The following is a 16,628-nucleotide window of genomic DNA, read 5'->3' on the forward strand; positions in this document are numbered from 1 at the left end:
AAGAGCATTTTGTATGAAGACAGACATGTTCCTATACTTAAAAGGGTTGTCTGAGCAGATGTAAGATACGACATGTTTTTGAATAATGGTACAAATCAGACATCTAGAAAAATACACAAGAACACTTTATTGTAATAAACATTTTATATAAACCATCAATAGAGAAAACTTATTGAAAAATGGATATTGCTTAAATGAGGAGATATACAATAGCTTCAATGAAGTTTAGAATGACATCATGCCAGAAAAGTGTAAGCACATATAGACATCACAGACAGATGGAGGCATAATAAAATACAAATGAAATACAATGAAGCAAAAAAAATCAAACGCGGAAACATGAAATAATTCAAAATAGGAAATCCTGTAATGAATTAAGTTAGGACAAATTCTTAAAAATGAGTATCTTCATAAGTGATCTTTCAAGCCATCTGGGAAATAGGTATACGGATCAAAACAATTTCAAAATGAAATGAATCTGCTCAAACAGAGCTGAAGACACATCAGATTACCTGTGCTGATTACAAAATCAGGTTATTAACTTTCTTCACAATTTCTTACATAGAAGTTTCTTTCTCAAAGAGTAGTTTTTGGCATAGTGCCATTGGCACATCAGTGTTGGCATAGAGAACTAAATGCAGTAGCTAACAGAATATAGGATTATTCAGTGTGACTTCTTTGGCTTATGGTTGTTAATTGCTCAGTGTAAAGTAATTAAATTTAAAAATAATTATTTTGTCATTGATTTGTTTAGGTGTAAAAGGAAAGATGTGTCAATCTTGGTAAGAGTATGATAATTGATCTTTTTCTCCTGATTACTCTTAAATATTTATTAGCAAAGGTACATTCACAAGAGCTTTGCCCCTTCTTTATTTCTTTATAATAAACCCATGTCGGTATGTGACACGAGCATTCCTTACCCCTATCTGTGTGAATCCTGACTTTCTAGAACCATGATTCACATATTGGGTTTTCAAGATTTTGATTGTCGATTATGATAAGACATCAGTTAGAATTCCACTTCTCCTTAGAAGTCATAGGATCAAAAAAAAAGACTATGTCTTATAAATTCAAATTCTATTTAAATTATATCAAGCAAAATAATATTTAAAAAGCAGTTTTTAATTACAAGATTTTGCATAGCTATTTACTTTTCTTATTGTGTATTTTTAAAATGAGAAATGTCCATAATTCCATATATGCTACTGTGGCAAATGAAGAAAAATTCTTGACAATTCAAGCTCAGTTCCCTGTGAAGTTATCTAAATAAATTACAGACAATTATGTATCTTGAAACATTTTTGAAAATTTCAAATTAGCAGAAAATTTTCATAATATATGGTAGGCTAAAATATTTTGTCATAAAATTATATTAGAAATAAGTCCTCAGATAAATAATTATTATTAACAATAAATTGTTAGCCATCACATTTGTTTTCAACTTTGTAAGAAAGAGTGGCTTCCCAATAACAAAATGTTTCACATCAAAACTTCACTATTAAAGCGCATTTCCAAGAACCATGGTAGTGTTCTGCCCCCCATCCTTTTAAGTCTTTCCTTCTATACTGTATCCATGCCTTTGTGATGCCTTCTGAACAGAAAGAGCTGCTCTTTGCCGCTGATGCCACTAATTGCCACAATTAGGTGGGCCCCACATAAGCGAGATGTGTCCTCTTTCTTCTCCGTTTTAGTGTTTCTAGACTATTCTGAAGCCTGCCACTGCTGTCTCGTCCAAGGTCCTTCTTCTAGCCTATATCCCTGCACTTGGGACTCCGGCTCCTGGAGAATATCTAGGGTCTCTTTGTTAGTCATTTTGGTGGAAGGACTCTGAACATTATCAGAGGAGAAAGACAATCATCAACCTCACCCACTGACATACTCTGATACCTAATAAAGTGATCATACTGTAAGATGTACTGTAAGAAATAGCTGCATGGTATGTATAATGTAAAAGATAGTTTGTATACTTTAAAAAATAAAAAAAGAAAAAGCTTCACAAATGTTATGGGAGTAACCAAGCAATTTTTGATTATGTTTAAGCCCCACTCACATGACATGGAGCCAATAATTGACACTGTAAAAATCACCAATCCAAGAGACTAGACAGGTCAGGTAGCTACAGGGAAAACATACACCTATTATTTCTGCTAAAGGAACACAGAATAAAACTTAATGCCCTAAAGCTATACCCATACCTCAATAAAGGTAGGGTATAAGTCTCAATACAGAATAAGTTCTTGTGGTAGATGGTGGTTAGCACAGAGATTCACAATTGTACAATGTGAAGTAATGGAGAAAATTTGGAGCACTCAGTATGAGATAGGATGCATTCTTCAATTCTCTTTCCATAAGATTCAATGGTCTATGTGGCAGAGGATGTGCAATAATTATAAGAGCCAAAGGGGAAGAATGAATATAAAGAAACCCTCTTCCAAACACAACAATACAAACTACATATGAACTCATAGATACTGGGACAGCACACACAAGACGTTCCCAAGTCCAAACCAGATAAAATCCCAAAATGGAGAGAAGGAACTAAACACAAAATCCTATCCATAACCGAGAAGTGTTTTGCAACTAATACATGTTGGGAAAAAAATCAGTTTTATTTCATGAAATGTAGTTAAATATATCAAACATCGAACACATTACTTGTAAGCTGCATGCTCAGGAGCAGCTGTCCAACAAAAAATATGCTCCATGATTTATTTTTTGATTTTATATTTGTTTAGGTATTTTCTGTCTTGTTGGGCACTTTTAAAATTTCCTTTGCTTTTTGTTCTTGGTTTTTAGATAGAACATTTTAAGCTGCATGGGTAGGGAGTTGCAAAGAGTCTGAGAGATGAGTGGTGAGGAAGAACATGATCTGTGTGAGAACTTAAAAAAAGTCAGGACCAAGAGGGGTGCACCCACCCATGGAGACAGTGGGGCTGATATATTGGGACCTCACCAAGGCCAGCTGGATTGTGACTGAAAAAGCAGGGGATAAACCCGGACTCTGAATATGGCGGACAATGAAGGTTGCTGAAAAGCCAAGGATAATGGCACTGGGTTTTGATCCTACTTCTTGTTCTGGCTTTGTGGGGGCCTAGCCAGTTTGGATGTTCACCTTCCTAGACCAGGATGGAGGGGGGAGGACTTGGGACTTTCCACAGGGCAGGGAACCCTGACTGCTCTTCAGACTCGAGAGGGAGGGGGAGGGGGGGGAGGGCGGGAGGAGTGGGAGGCTGGGAGGAGGCGGAATTTTTTTTTCCTCAATAAAAAATAAATAAATAAAACAGATAAATAACCATGAAAAATCAAATGAATGGATGACATATTATGACCATAGAGATTTTGTCACTGTATTCCACCCCAAGAGTCCCTAACCAAAATATATTTAAGAAGTATAAGAAATCTGTCTTTCTTTCATCATCTTTCACACTCTCTGGCTGTGGCTTCTGTTATTCCATACATACTCCCTTAACATATTGAATGGCATCCAACACAAAGATACCTTGAACTAAAATATAAATAGACAATATTCAATATGTTTTATTTTTTAGTCCAAAAAATTTTAAGGAAGGTATTTTTTATCTTGGACATCGAAGGTAAGTAACCTGAACTTATGTGATGGTGTACTTAGCACTGGAGAGGATTGTGCAAGAAGATCCAGAGTTTCAAGTCAGTCTGAGCTCCAATGTGTAAAACAAATAAATAGGAAGTCAAAATAAGAGGGTCGAAGGCAAGAAGGATAAAAAATAAGAAGGCAACAGAATACAGTAATTTAGATGTTATTCCTTTATCTGATATTGCAAAGGGAAACAAAAAATGCTTATACAGTTCCTGTTATGTATCATTCCTAGCAAAATATACTATGATTGGGCACCAAGTCAAGTATCACTTACACAGGAACATTATTATTTTCTGTATTGCCTATTGCTTTAGGTTGATATTTAAAGAACTGATTAGTAGAGAAAATTTGCAAAACTATTTGTACTCCTTCAGTAATTACGAAGAATGTTGAATTTTGCAAAAAAAAAAAATATATGTTTCTTTGCTATATGGGGAAGACTGGACTATATACATCTGGGAGGATAAGGCTATATATTTAGATTATTTTTATGAATTAGGCTGTTTTTTTATGTACAGAATGTAGGTTTTCCTTCAATGTCTATGACTTCACTATGTCTGAGTAGGTGGCCATATTTCTAGTCTTGAGTTTAATTAGCTGTTGTTTACCTTTAAAGTATATGTACCACTAATGTATCCTTAGATTTGTCAGCCAACACTGACAGCCTAAACTTGAGCAGTGGATTGATGGCACCAATAGCCATGCCAAAGTGGATGGAGAAAGAGCAAAAGGATTGAACTATAAAGAAAGAATTACACATATCTAAAAAATGCTGAGAGTTCTAGAAATAGTCTTCAGTAAGGAAGAACACAGGAATTGGTTATCCAATGACATATGTTCAATCCTGAACATGTAAAAGTAAAGTCATACAAATTGAGCAGACTCTATTTAAGACATATATGTATACATACCTACATTATTGCATGTAACAAAAAATGAATGTAAAACAGGCCATTCATTTGAAAGACAGATGAAATAGATACCAGGGAGGGAATGGAAGATAGAAATGTTTTATTTATTTTATTCTCAAAAATTAAAATAGGCGCACTATAATAGAAAATAATAGATGGAGAGTTACAGATTACAGCAATTCTCTCTCTTACCCACTCTTCCTCTTCTTGTTTGATAAACCAATGTGATTAGGTAAATTTTGTCAATAAATTTGAGAGAAAATAGCTATCATTAATCATTAACCATAACAGGAAAACATAATCCTTGAAAACTCTCATGATATCAATCTTTCCTATGTGTGGTTACAGCAATACAAATACATCAACATATATTGCATACTGGGTTTTCATAGGTAGGTGATTATCAGTTTTTCTATGAATAACTCATTTGTCATAACAACATCTAAGTTTTTTCTTTGCCTGTAATATTTTTTTTTTACTTTTCAAAGATTTTGAATAAACTTCATTACAAAAAATTTTACAAAAAAATATCACACGTCAAAATTAATCACACCTGAATCCTATCATTCTGTTAGGTTAAACATTCTCAAGATGTTGAAGTGCACATTGAATTTTACCCTATCAGAACTGACATAATTTTATGCATTTATCCATCGTCCAAAGTGAAACAAAGAGAATCATTGTTGTAATAGGAGCGGCGGGGCTGCGTCCCCAGCACCCCGCTGCCCGCAAGGCTAGCTTTACCCGAAATAATTACACAGACACTGTATTCTTTTAATCACGGCTTGGCCATTTCTATCTAGCCTCTTCTAGGCTAACTCTCACACCTGGACTAGCCCATTTCTAATAATCTGCTGTAGCCCACAAGGTGGCTTACCAGGGAGATTCTAGCCTATGTCCATCCTGGGTTGGAGCTTCGTTGTGTGTGCCTCAGAGAGCAGAATTCTCGCCTCTGCCCGCAAGAGTGGAGCATCGTGTCTCTCTGAGGCGTCTGCCCCCTAGAGGAGAGCTGTCGAGTCTCTGAGCTCACTTCCTCTTTCTCCCAGCATTCTGTTCTGTTTACTCCTCCCACCTATGTTTTAACCTATCAGGGCAAGCAGCTTCTTTATTTAATTAACCAATGACCTTCCTCCATCAAATCATAATAGACTTAAACCTGGAAACACAATTTGCTTCATATGCTCTTTCATCACTTAGCTGTTAGTAGCATTCACTCCTTCATAATACCCTAAGAAATACAAATTAATAATATTTTAAGATAGTCTTTGAGTCAATCAAAGGCTGTCTTATCAATAAATCTGATAACAAAATTTGGGGAAAGAGGAGAAAATTGTTAGTTGGGTTATAAGTTTATGCAACCATTGTATCAACAATAACATATGCATTATATTGAACTCTTTCCATATGCTACTGCTGGTAGCTGGGGGAACTTGTACAGTCACTTTGGAAAGCAATATGGCTGTTTTTCAAAAAATTAGTAATTGATGTACTTCAAGACCCAGATACAACACTTTTGGTCATATACCAAAAGAATTAACAATCATGTAACAAAGATACTTTTTCATAGCATTATTCTTAATAGCCAGAACCTGGAAACAATCTAGATGCTCCTCAATCGAAGAAGAAATAAAGAAAATGTGTTACATTTATACAATGGAGTATTATTCAGCCATTAAAAACAGCAATATCATGAAATTTGAAAGCAAATAGAACAAAAGAAAATGTCATATTCTGAATAAGGTAACACAGACTCAGAAAGACAGCCACGGTATTTACTCACTCATAAGTTTATATTACTTGTAAAATAAAGGATAACTATGCTGCAGTCAGGTTCAAAGGGGATCCATGAATTTTCTTGGGAAGAAGAAATAGAAGAGATCTCCTGGAAACTCTCTAGGTGCATGGGGATGAGAACATGAGGGTTTGGTAGGGGACAGTGAGAGGGGATGAGAATTGGAAGATTCTTTACATGGGTGGCATGTGGGGATTAGGCTAGAAACCTGGTGCAAAGGGAACTCCCATGACTCAACAAAGGTGACCCCAGTTAAGTGTCCCAGGAATAGTGCACAAGTAGCCTGAGCTAGCCATATCCTGTAGCCAGACTGGTGACTATCCTAATTGTCATCAGAGAGCCTTCATCATGTAACTGAAAGAAACCAATGCAGAGACCCATACCCATCACTGTGGTGGCTTGAGGAATCCTGTCAAAAAAAAAAAGGTAGGAGTAAGTAGTTGAATAAGTTTTTTTTAAAAAAAAAATTAAGATAGAAATCATTTCATAAGATGCTCTGACATCAGTATCACCTATTTGTTTAGGCACAAAATATAGCTTCTACATTACTTTTTATATTCCTTAAGATTTGATAGTTTTTTTATTTCTATAAAGAATTTGTCTAGCATTCCTCTTTTACCTAACCTTGATTGTTCTGTGTAGCTCTGTTTTCCAATATTCATTCCTGTACTTTCATGTCCTCATTGTGTGTAATCACTGAGTTTTTTACTTACTCTTTTGGTACAGATGATCATGGGAAAAGGGGAATTTTTTTCAGTAATTCCTTGAGTCCTTCAGTGAATGTTAACTGTCAGTAGTCCCTCACATTCAAGAGTCTTAAGACTATGATTAAACACATTGGAATGTACTCTGGGGCTAAAGTAAAAACTGTGTTAACAATAGATAAAATCATTTAGTTAACAGAATGGAAAAATGGTATGCCATAAATGTAAATCTCAGTATCTTTAGATGTGAATGTAAGTACAATTAATTTTCTATCCAGATCAGTAGTTTCTTAACATACTTCATAATTGCAATCCTCTGCAGATCATTTCCACAGGAAGTACCTGGGGATGAAGATATAGAAGAACAGGCACAGATCAGGGAAGTAATGCAAGAAAAGATCCCATGGTAATTGTTATAATCAGTCATTGTTGAAGACAAGGCTCAGATTGCCTTCTGTATACACATTACAAGTAGTAAATGCATGAGCTAGATAATTTAGCTCTAGCTGGTCTTTATCTTGTTATCAGTTAGAAAAATTCTGTAAATGCCATTAAGTAATTTACCTAGAGAAAGAATGAGAACAATATTTCATGTTAATTTCACAACTGATGTTTAATTTGAGAATCACTAATTCTTGCAAATGAGTATATCTATCAGTGAAGTTTTTCTCATAAGAAAGCCTAAAAAATGTAAAATGGCAAAAGCAGGGGGCTACAGAAAAGTCTCAACAATTATGAGTACTGGCTGACCTTGCAGAGGACTTGGGTTAATACCCAGAACCCATATGTCTGCTTATGTATGCTTAGTTCTACATACTAAGATGCCTTCTTCTGACATTCTCTGTCATCAATCACATACAGGCTTACTAAGGAAAGGAATTACACAGACAAATCAAATAAATTTAAAAAATTAAATGGAGGAAATAATACATCATTTTTCATGTTCACTTTTATATTGAAGTCAGGTCTGTAGGAAGCAAATATATCTCACTTCCTCCATAAATATGATCCCCCTTCACTCTACATATGAAATAATTGACTGGTATTTCCATGTAATTAGAATACAATTTCAAGCTTTGTTATTACTATTCAACTTATTACATTATACTTCAAATCCTTGTTTGATGAATATTCTAATTAATGATATAGATATTCTTTTAATATTGTTAAGTATCTCTATTTTAAAAAACACAAGCTTTCATTTAACAGAGTAGGTAATACCTGTAAATTTAGCTGATTAAAAATCAAAATGCTACAATTTGATACTTAAGATTTCTTAGGAGGTATGCCCTGTTTTCATTGCACAGATAAAGCTGGTGGGCAGAGAGATGCTTTGTTCCAATCTATCACTACCTGACACTGTGAACACAGCGTGTGAAGGCACATGACTGACAAGTTCTTGGCAATTATTATAGCATGCAGTTCCTATTTCAGTTGTGTCAAGTTTTCATAAATGAATATTTCATAAACCTTCAATATAAAATTCCTATTGTTACTCCTTGGGGATGCTCTACTCTTTCCATGCGAGGAACATACTTTTGGTGTGAATCAAAAACAAAGACAACCATCAGCTTTGATTTCGCTATGAATGTGGACATACATTCTGTGCCTGCTATGTATGTGTTCTTTTTAATAATTTTTATTAAGAAAATAACTTATTGAAATATTTCTAAAAATATTTAAGTATTTTTGCCACTCACTAATTCTTTGATTTCCTTTTAAAATATTATTCCTACTAACTTATTAAGAATTTCATACTCCGCATTTTGATCATTTTTGTCCTCCATCTTACACTTCCCAGGGTCACTTTCCTTCCACGCCTACGCAGGGTCTGAAAACAAATAAACAAATGGAAACAAATCAGCAACAACACAAAAGTTATCAACTCTAGTTTGTGCTGCCCAAATATTTGGTGTCTGCCTTGGAGTGTTGTCCTCCTACAAAGGTTATACCTTGAAAGAAAAGTTTCACTACCACTTTCAACAAAGCTATTGACAAAGCTTCAAATTGTCAATATTTTCTCAGCTCAAGGCAAGACTTCATGTCCACTTCCCCACATCCACACTAAGACTTTGCCTGACTTAAGCATACACATTTTATCATGATTACCAAGAGTTCAAATGTACAACTTACCCGTTGATCATATGAACTTTCACCATTTTTTTTTTTTGTAGTGATCTACTAACATTTACATCATTCCAACAATGCTTTTAAAATGATCCCAAGGCTTTTAGGGGAGAGATGCAATACACATGTCCTTTTTCAGATTGAACACTGCATGATTTTATGTTCTCTGCATCTAGGCAAGTTATAGTAACCACATAATATATGATGATGAAGTTTCTACAGCTAGAGATAAGAGATATAGCAATCTGTGAGTATAGAAAGAAATGGTTAAAGTTGTTTTAATACTGTATTCAATTGGCAAAATAATCATAGTATGTCATTCTCTAGGACCTATTACCTGATGTCTAACCACAGTTTATTTTACTGGTGATGGTCCCAGTGAAAGGATACAGTCAATAAGACAAAACGCAGCCTAGAGAATGTGAAAAGACCTTCACCAACCCCACATCTGACAGAGATCTGATCTCAAAAATTTATAAAGAATGAAAAAAACTAAACATCAAAATACCAAATAATCCAGTTTAAAAATGGGGTACAAATTTAAATAGAGATTCCTCAACAGAATGATCTCAAATGGTCAAAAGACATTTAAAGAATTACTTAACATATGTAGTCATCAGGGAAAAGCAAATCAAAATGACTCTGAAATACTATCTTTTTGAATTGATGTTTATTGAGCTATACATTTTTTTTCTGCTTTCCTTTCTGCCTCTCTCCTCTCCCCTTCAACCCTCCCCCAAGGTCCCCATGCTCCCAATTTACTCAGGAGATCTTGTCTTTTTCTGATTCCAATGTAGATTAGATCTCTGTAAGTTGATCTTAGTGTCCTCATTATTGTCTAAGTTTTCTGGGATTGTGGTTTGTAGGCTGACTTTCTTTGCTTGTGTTTAAAACCCACCTATGAATGAGTAGATGTGGTAATTGTCTTTCTGTGTCTGAGTTACCTCACTCATGGTAATGTTTTCTAGCTCCATCCATTATCCTGCAAAATTTAAGATGTTGTTTTTGTCTGCTGTGTAGTACTTCATTGTGTAAATGTACCACATTTTCCTTATCCATTCTTCAGTTGAGGGGCATTTATGGTGTTTCCAAGTTCTGGCTATGACAAACACATATAATAAATTTGCACACAAACACACACACACACAAGCACACACACACAGAGATATATACTTTTAGAGAAGTTGGGTACAAAAACTACCATATGGCTTTCATATTTCCAGTCTGCTCTCCAACTTTATTAAACTATGATTGCTTTAGTTGAGGCAAAGAATTTGTGAAGTAAATTATCCTTTATTCCCTAATTAAATGCTGAAAGTTCTCTACTCAGAAACTTTTTCAGACATCTGGTCCAGCCCTCTTTTGAAAAGACATAGGGTATTTTTAAAACTTTTAGGTACTTGCTGTTTGGAACATTTAATTATATTAAACATTTAACTTTTTAAAATATAAGGTGTTAAAATAAATTTGGGGTACTGCAAAAGTCATCATGTTCTGCTTCCTTCAGAGACACACAATTTAACATTTACTTAGGTTTTATGCACATTATATGACTTCTTTGATGTATTGTACTAGGGCTGTTAATTCTGAAGTTGAAAGGGAGTTCTTTTGAAACCACTTGTAGCAAAGGGTGAGGCAATGAACGTGTTCTCTGTGTATCAATCACTGGAAAAGGGTCAGGGCACTTAGCGCTCTAGCTGTATTGCATTGGGGTAATTTCATTCTTTAATCTTCACCACAAAAGCAAAAAGCAGGTGGAGTTCAAAGCAATGGAGTGGAAAGTAGGCAAGAAAAAAAAATCTTAGGAAATGCCTATAGTGTTAATTTAGCAGAGGCATAACATATTGATGGTATATCAATGTAACTGGGGAAGCATCTTCTAAACCAAAGGCCACATTCTCCGGTGTGATTTAGACTATTAGTGCTTTTAAAATTCATGTGTATTTTTATTCATTTTTGTTGGTTTTGTTTGTTCACTTGCTTACATTTCTAGGCTAATTATCTTAAACTGAATTTAAATAAAAGCAGAACTGAGATCAAGTTTATATTGAAAGTTCAAAGTGAGAATGCTGTGCTCTGATACCTTGTTGATTTTTGTTCAGACTCAGAGTTTGAATAATTGAGAGTGCTACTTTGGAAGCACTGGTTAAAATAATTCTTCCAGTTCATTCCCATATTGAGATACTGATTTTGAAATGAAAGCACAGAGAACTCAATTCTTATTCTAAAAATAAAACATTTTTTTTCTTAGTCATGTGTATATTGATTAAGAAAATGCAATGAAACTTGATAATTTTCAGAAATTGGGTGATATTTTGATGTAGTCTATTTATAGCTCCTAAATCTGTTGATACTCAGTAAATGAAGAATGTTTTCTTCCATTACCATCAAGAACTAACTTAAGTAATCATCCAGCTTCATTTTTTATTAAATCATTGTGAGTCCCATATTGAAGACAATCAGGTGACCACATGAGGCTCTTAGTTTACTTGTTATTAGTATTTGGAGAATTTCTTACAGTGTGGTTCATCTAGTTCTTCTTCCTCTCAGACAAAAATTTCTCTTCCTTACTCACCTAAAGTTGTGTTTTAGCTTTGTTTTTTTTTTTCTCTCCAAAACCATGTCCAATTAGCGTTGCACATAAATTCATAGATATGTGGAAATCTGGCATGAAGAGAATGGTCTAGGCATCATCACATTAACTGATTCCAAGATTAACCTGAAAATGTTGGCTTTGCTGTTTTCTTTGATCTGTGCGTTTATTTTCTCTATGGTGTCCTCAGAATCTGAGATTCTTTCTTCTATCTCTTGTATTCTATTGGTTATGCTTGTTTCTGTAGACTCTGCTCGTTGACCTAGATTTTCCATAACCACCTGTGTACATGAGATGAGGAAGATGTAAAAGCAGTAGCTGATGAGCCTGATACCCCTAGCTAGGTCTTTGGAACTCACATAGCAGAAAATGATACCCTCTTCTTGGAAGGTGTTGTCTGACCTTACTATGCATGCCACCACAATGCATGTGTGAGCACACACACACATACCACATGCACACATACACACACAAGAAAATAAAATATAGCATTGAAGTTAAGTATAAATTAATAAGACAAGCTTCATTGTCCTTCAAGTATCTCTTGAATGAAAATGTTAAAAATATAGGAGAAAATGAAAATTTTGTTTGAATGTGAGTGCATGTGACAGGAAGTTTGTGTCTTAAATTTTAAATATAGTTATGAGAATATCCATCAAGAACATATTATGAATATTATAATGAAATTCTTGTCAAGTATTTTAGGATTCTTGCAAGCCATCGTGGTAGAATATATCATTCTACAAGTGGCTGCATGAAATCAAGAATACAAATGAGCTTCTTTTTTTATTTTAAAAACATATATTTATAGATTTGTTTTCACTTCATCTCCTCAAATAAACAGTTCAAAATCAACTTTTAAGTAAAGCCGCTGGGAGAAGGGGGAAGACAAAGGGGAAGAGAGAACGCAGGAGGTTCCCTCCAACCCAAGAGCGGCAAGGCAGGGCAGGTGGCCCCAGTAACCTGTCCAGTGCACAGGCCCAGTCATTTGGAAGCTGAAGGGGGCAGAGGGTGGCGGCATGAGGGAAGAAATCCCCATCTCTCCCACTTGGCTCCCTGAGGGGCAGGGGCAGGACTCTTTTGACCCAGACTGTGGCACACAGAACTAACTAGAGGTCACCAAAGAGGCTGGAGAGAGGGCCCCAAATGCTTCCTCAGAGACCAGAGAATGAGTGCCACTGACTTTCAAGAGCCGGATCTCACCTACCAGGTGTCGGAATCTGACAGCAGTGGGGAAACCAAGGACACACTGAAGCCAGCATTCACAGTCACCAACCTGCCGGGTACCACCTCCACCATCCAAACAGCACCCAGCACCTCAACCACCATGCAAGTCAGCAGCGGCCCCTCCTTCCCCATCACCAGCTACCTGGCACCAGTGTCTGCTAGCGTCAGCCCCAGTGCTGTCAGCAGTGCCAACGGGACTGTGCTCAAGAGTACAGGCAGTGGTCCTGTCTCCTGTGGGGGCCTGATGCAGCTGCCTACCAGCTTCACCCTCATGCCTGGTGGGGCAGTGGCCCAGCAGGTCCCTGTGCAGGACATTCAGGTGCACCAGGCCCCACAGCAAGCGTCTCCCTCTAGTGACAGCAGCACAGACCTCACGCAGACCTCCTCCAGCGGGACAGTGACAGTGCCCGCCACCATCATGACTTCGTCTATACCCACAACTGTGGGTGGCCACATGATGTACCCTAGTCCCCATGCAGTGATGTATGCCCCCACCTCGTGCCTGGCTGATGGCAGCCTCACAGTGCTCAATGCCTTCTCCCAGGCACCATCCACAAATGAGCTTCTTTGTATTATTTATTCCTATGAAAACATGCATATCTTAAAGTTCAATTTTAAAGTCAAGTACAAGATATTAACAACTGTAACTAAAGATGATATGGACTAATGTCAGCAATGTATTGTTATAAAAGTATTAATTGGACAGCAATTAACTATAAACAACTTTAAGGAAAATGCAACTAAGGAAAATTGTCATTATAACTCACATCCCAACAGAACAAAAAACATGGTGAAGCTTCCTAGTGTCTAGTCTATGATATATAACATCCACAATTACATTCTGAGTACAAGAGTCTAGCAATGAAAAATTGCTGTGGGGAGCATATTGTTTAGGGAAAGTTAGCCTGTCCAACACAAAATCATAGTACTGTGTTAAACAAAGAGGCATAAAGGAAATGAACCCAGATGGGAGAGGATGTGGGGAGGAAATGGAGAAATTACAGGGAGGAGAAACTGTCTTCCAGATATATTGAATGAGAAAAGTATTTTTAAATCATATAATTCTTATCCTCCAAAAAATAAATAAATAACTAAAATATAATAGGACACGACAAAAATAAACAAACAAGAATAGGACAAGACAAACAAACAAGAGAAAGCACAGGAAACAATTGCACACAGACCCACACACATTCACACCCACGGGAATCCCATAAAAATGCAAACACTGGAAGTCTCAATATACACCCAAAGACCCAAATCCTTAGTCAAATTAGTTCAAAGCCTGAGTGAGTATATCCATGTTATCAAAATTACATAAGAAAAGATTCACATAACAACAGATGAGAAATCCAGAGAATTTTAAGAGCATGCTTTAAAAACCTGTACTCCATCAAATTGAAAACCTTATAAAGAAATGGATAGTTTTCACAGTATGTATCACTTAACAAATTTAAACCAAGATCACAAGAGCAATCCAAACATTCCTGCAGTCTCTAGTAAGATAGAAGCTATAACTAAAAGCAACCCCTTCAAAAAATTGGGGGAAGGAACAGATGAGTTATGGCACAGAATTCCACCAGATTTTCAAAGAATTAACGCCATTAATCTTCAAATTATTCCACAAAATTGAACCAGCAACAAGACTGTCCAATTCTTTTTATAAGACCACAATTATCCTGATTTATAAAACCTGAGAGTCTCATTTCATCACATTATCCCCCACCCAAAAAAAAAAACGTAATCATAATGGACAACATGGGCATGCTTCTGTGCCTAATATGGCACAAAATATGAACTTAAAGGTCAAAGGACCACATTAGTAGCTTCATTAAGTTTATTGGTTTCATTTTAAGAACTGCAGAAAATCTTTAAGTGGCAAATAAGAAAGTAGTTTTATGTTGTAATTTGAGTAAAGTGGCACGTGACTGCAAACTCCTTGCAACAGAGCTCAGGTGGTTGCATTTTTAACTAAAGGAAAGTGAACAGGAAAAGGGAAAAAAGGAGAGGGGAGAGGAGCCTCTGGGAACAGAGGAGAGGAGAGAAGAGAGAAGAGGGGGAGGGGCTAGGAAGAGGGAGAGACAGAGGCAAAGAGAAAAAGAGAGAGAGATGGGAGATGGCCAGGGTTCTTTTAAAGGGGAACATAGTGAATGTGCACAGGACATGCTGTTAGTGGCTACAGCTGAGGAAATATACTCAGAAGTCAGACCAGTACAGATGCCCAAATACTATTCCTCAGTTTGTATTTATTATAAAGAGTGAAGAGTCAGAAAGGGGTAGTATGAAAGGCGGGATGAGGATGGAGTGTCCTTAAAACTGCTTCCTTTTTGTCTTGCGGGGGTGGAGGCATTGTTCACCTTTGGGAGACCTGGGAAAGCTAAAGTAGTGGCCACTTCCTGGAGTGTCTGACTGTTTCACTTCGCTGTACAGGCTCTGTGGAACTGTCAGGCACCACTTGAAACTTGCAAAATTCTGTTTGAGGTGGTTCCAAGTCGACTCCTAGGGTTTGAAGCATAGGATCCTTTCTCGTCATCACAGAATCACCCAGACACTTTGATGGTCTTGACACAGATTCATGATCATGTGAAAAAGACTATATATTTTAATATTAAGCGTATTATAAAAAATTAAGGAATCCTATAAATATTTAATAAGTACCTTCTTCGATGCTGTGTTATTCCTTATTTTTATGCCATTCCTTCTAAAATATAAAACTAACATTTTTTGCACATAGCCACATAATTGGAACGTAATGTAAATCCAGAGCTAAATTCAGATATTAATTTTACTCTTACTTGAAGAATCAGCATTCAATCACAAAGACATTTTTATCCTGATTGACCTAATCGAATTTCGTTGCAAATCAAAGGACTGGACTTTAAAAGGCACACTTAAATCTATGAACTTCACTTCAATTATTAAACTGACTATAAATACAATAATGGTTCCTTTTCTTCAACAGTACTTAGATCATGGCTAATTATAAGCTTCCTGATACATGAGTGAGTGCATTTTGGTGCACTTAATATTAGTTAACAAAGAATTCGTAAAGTGCTCAGAAAACTCAATTAAATATTACACGTTTATTTCTGTGGCTTATGTAATTGGTGCTTATTGAATTCAGAGACTTACTTGCAATTATATTTAAAAGTGAAAATTCTATTGCTTTCCATTTATTAAAAAATACTTGGAAAACTTTAAGAAATTACAAACCCTACAATTTTAGGCACCAACATTTTGAGTCAATTACTTTTGGAAAACATGAATACTTGGTTAAAATAAAAAAAAAACTTTCTTTATTCATGTAATGTCTGTCTTAGAGTTTCTATAGCTCTGCAGAGATGCCCTGACTACAGAGACTCTTACAAAGGAATGCACTTAATTGGATATGTTTTATAGGTTCAGAGGTAGACTCAATTATAGTCATTGTCAGAAACAGGGCAGCTCTTAAACAAACGTAGTGCTGAAGAAGGGACCTAGAGTTCTATGTCATCCGGATCAGCAGAAAACAGGAGGACAAGGACAGAGAGACAATAGGTGTGCCCTGAAAATCTGAAACCTTCCTGTCCTCACCCAATGACACATTCTCACCAGCAAGGTGATACCTACTTCAACAAAGTTACACAGAAAATTCTGTGAACCTATGGGACCTCTTTCT

General features: G+C 36.1%; 1 pseudogene; it reads left to right on the forward strand.

Annotated features, from left to right (window-relative positions):
• The window catches only part of LOC106144111, a 23,962-nt pseudogene extending 10,325 nt beyond the window's left edge, over nucleotides 1–13,637 (forward strand).
• Nucleotides 13,638–16,628: the final 2,991 nt, after the last annotated feature.

The sequence above is a fragment of the Microtus ochrogaster genome, linkage group LG1 (assembly GCF_000317375.1).
Source record: "Microtus ochrogaster isolate Prairie Vole_2 linkage group LG1, MicOch1.0, whole genome shotgun sequence".
Classification (NCBI taxonomy): Eukaryota; Metazoa; Chordata; class Mammalia; order Rodentia; family Cricetidae; genus Microtus; species Microtus ochrogaster.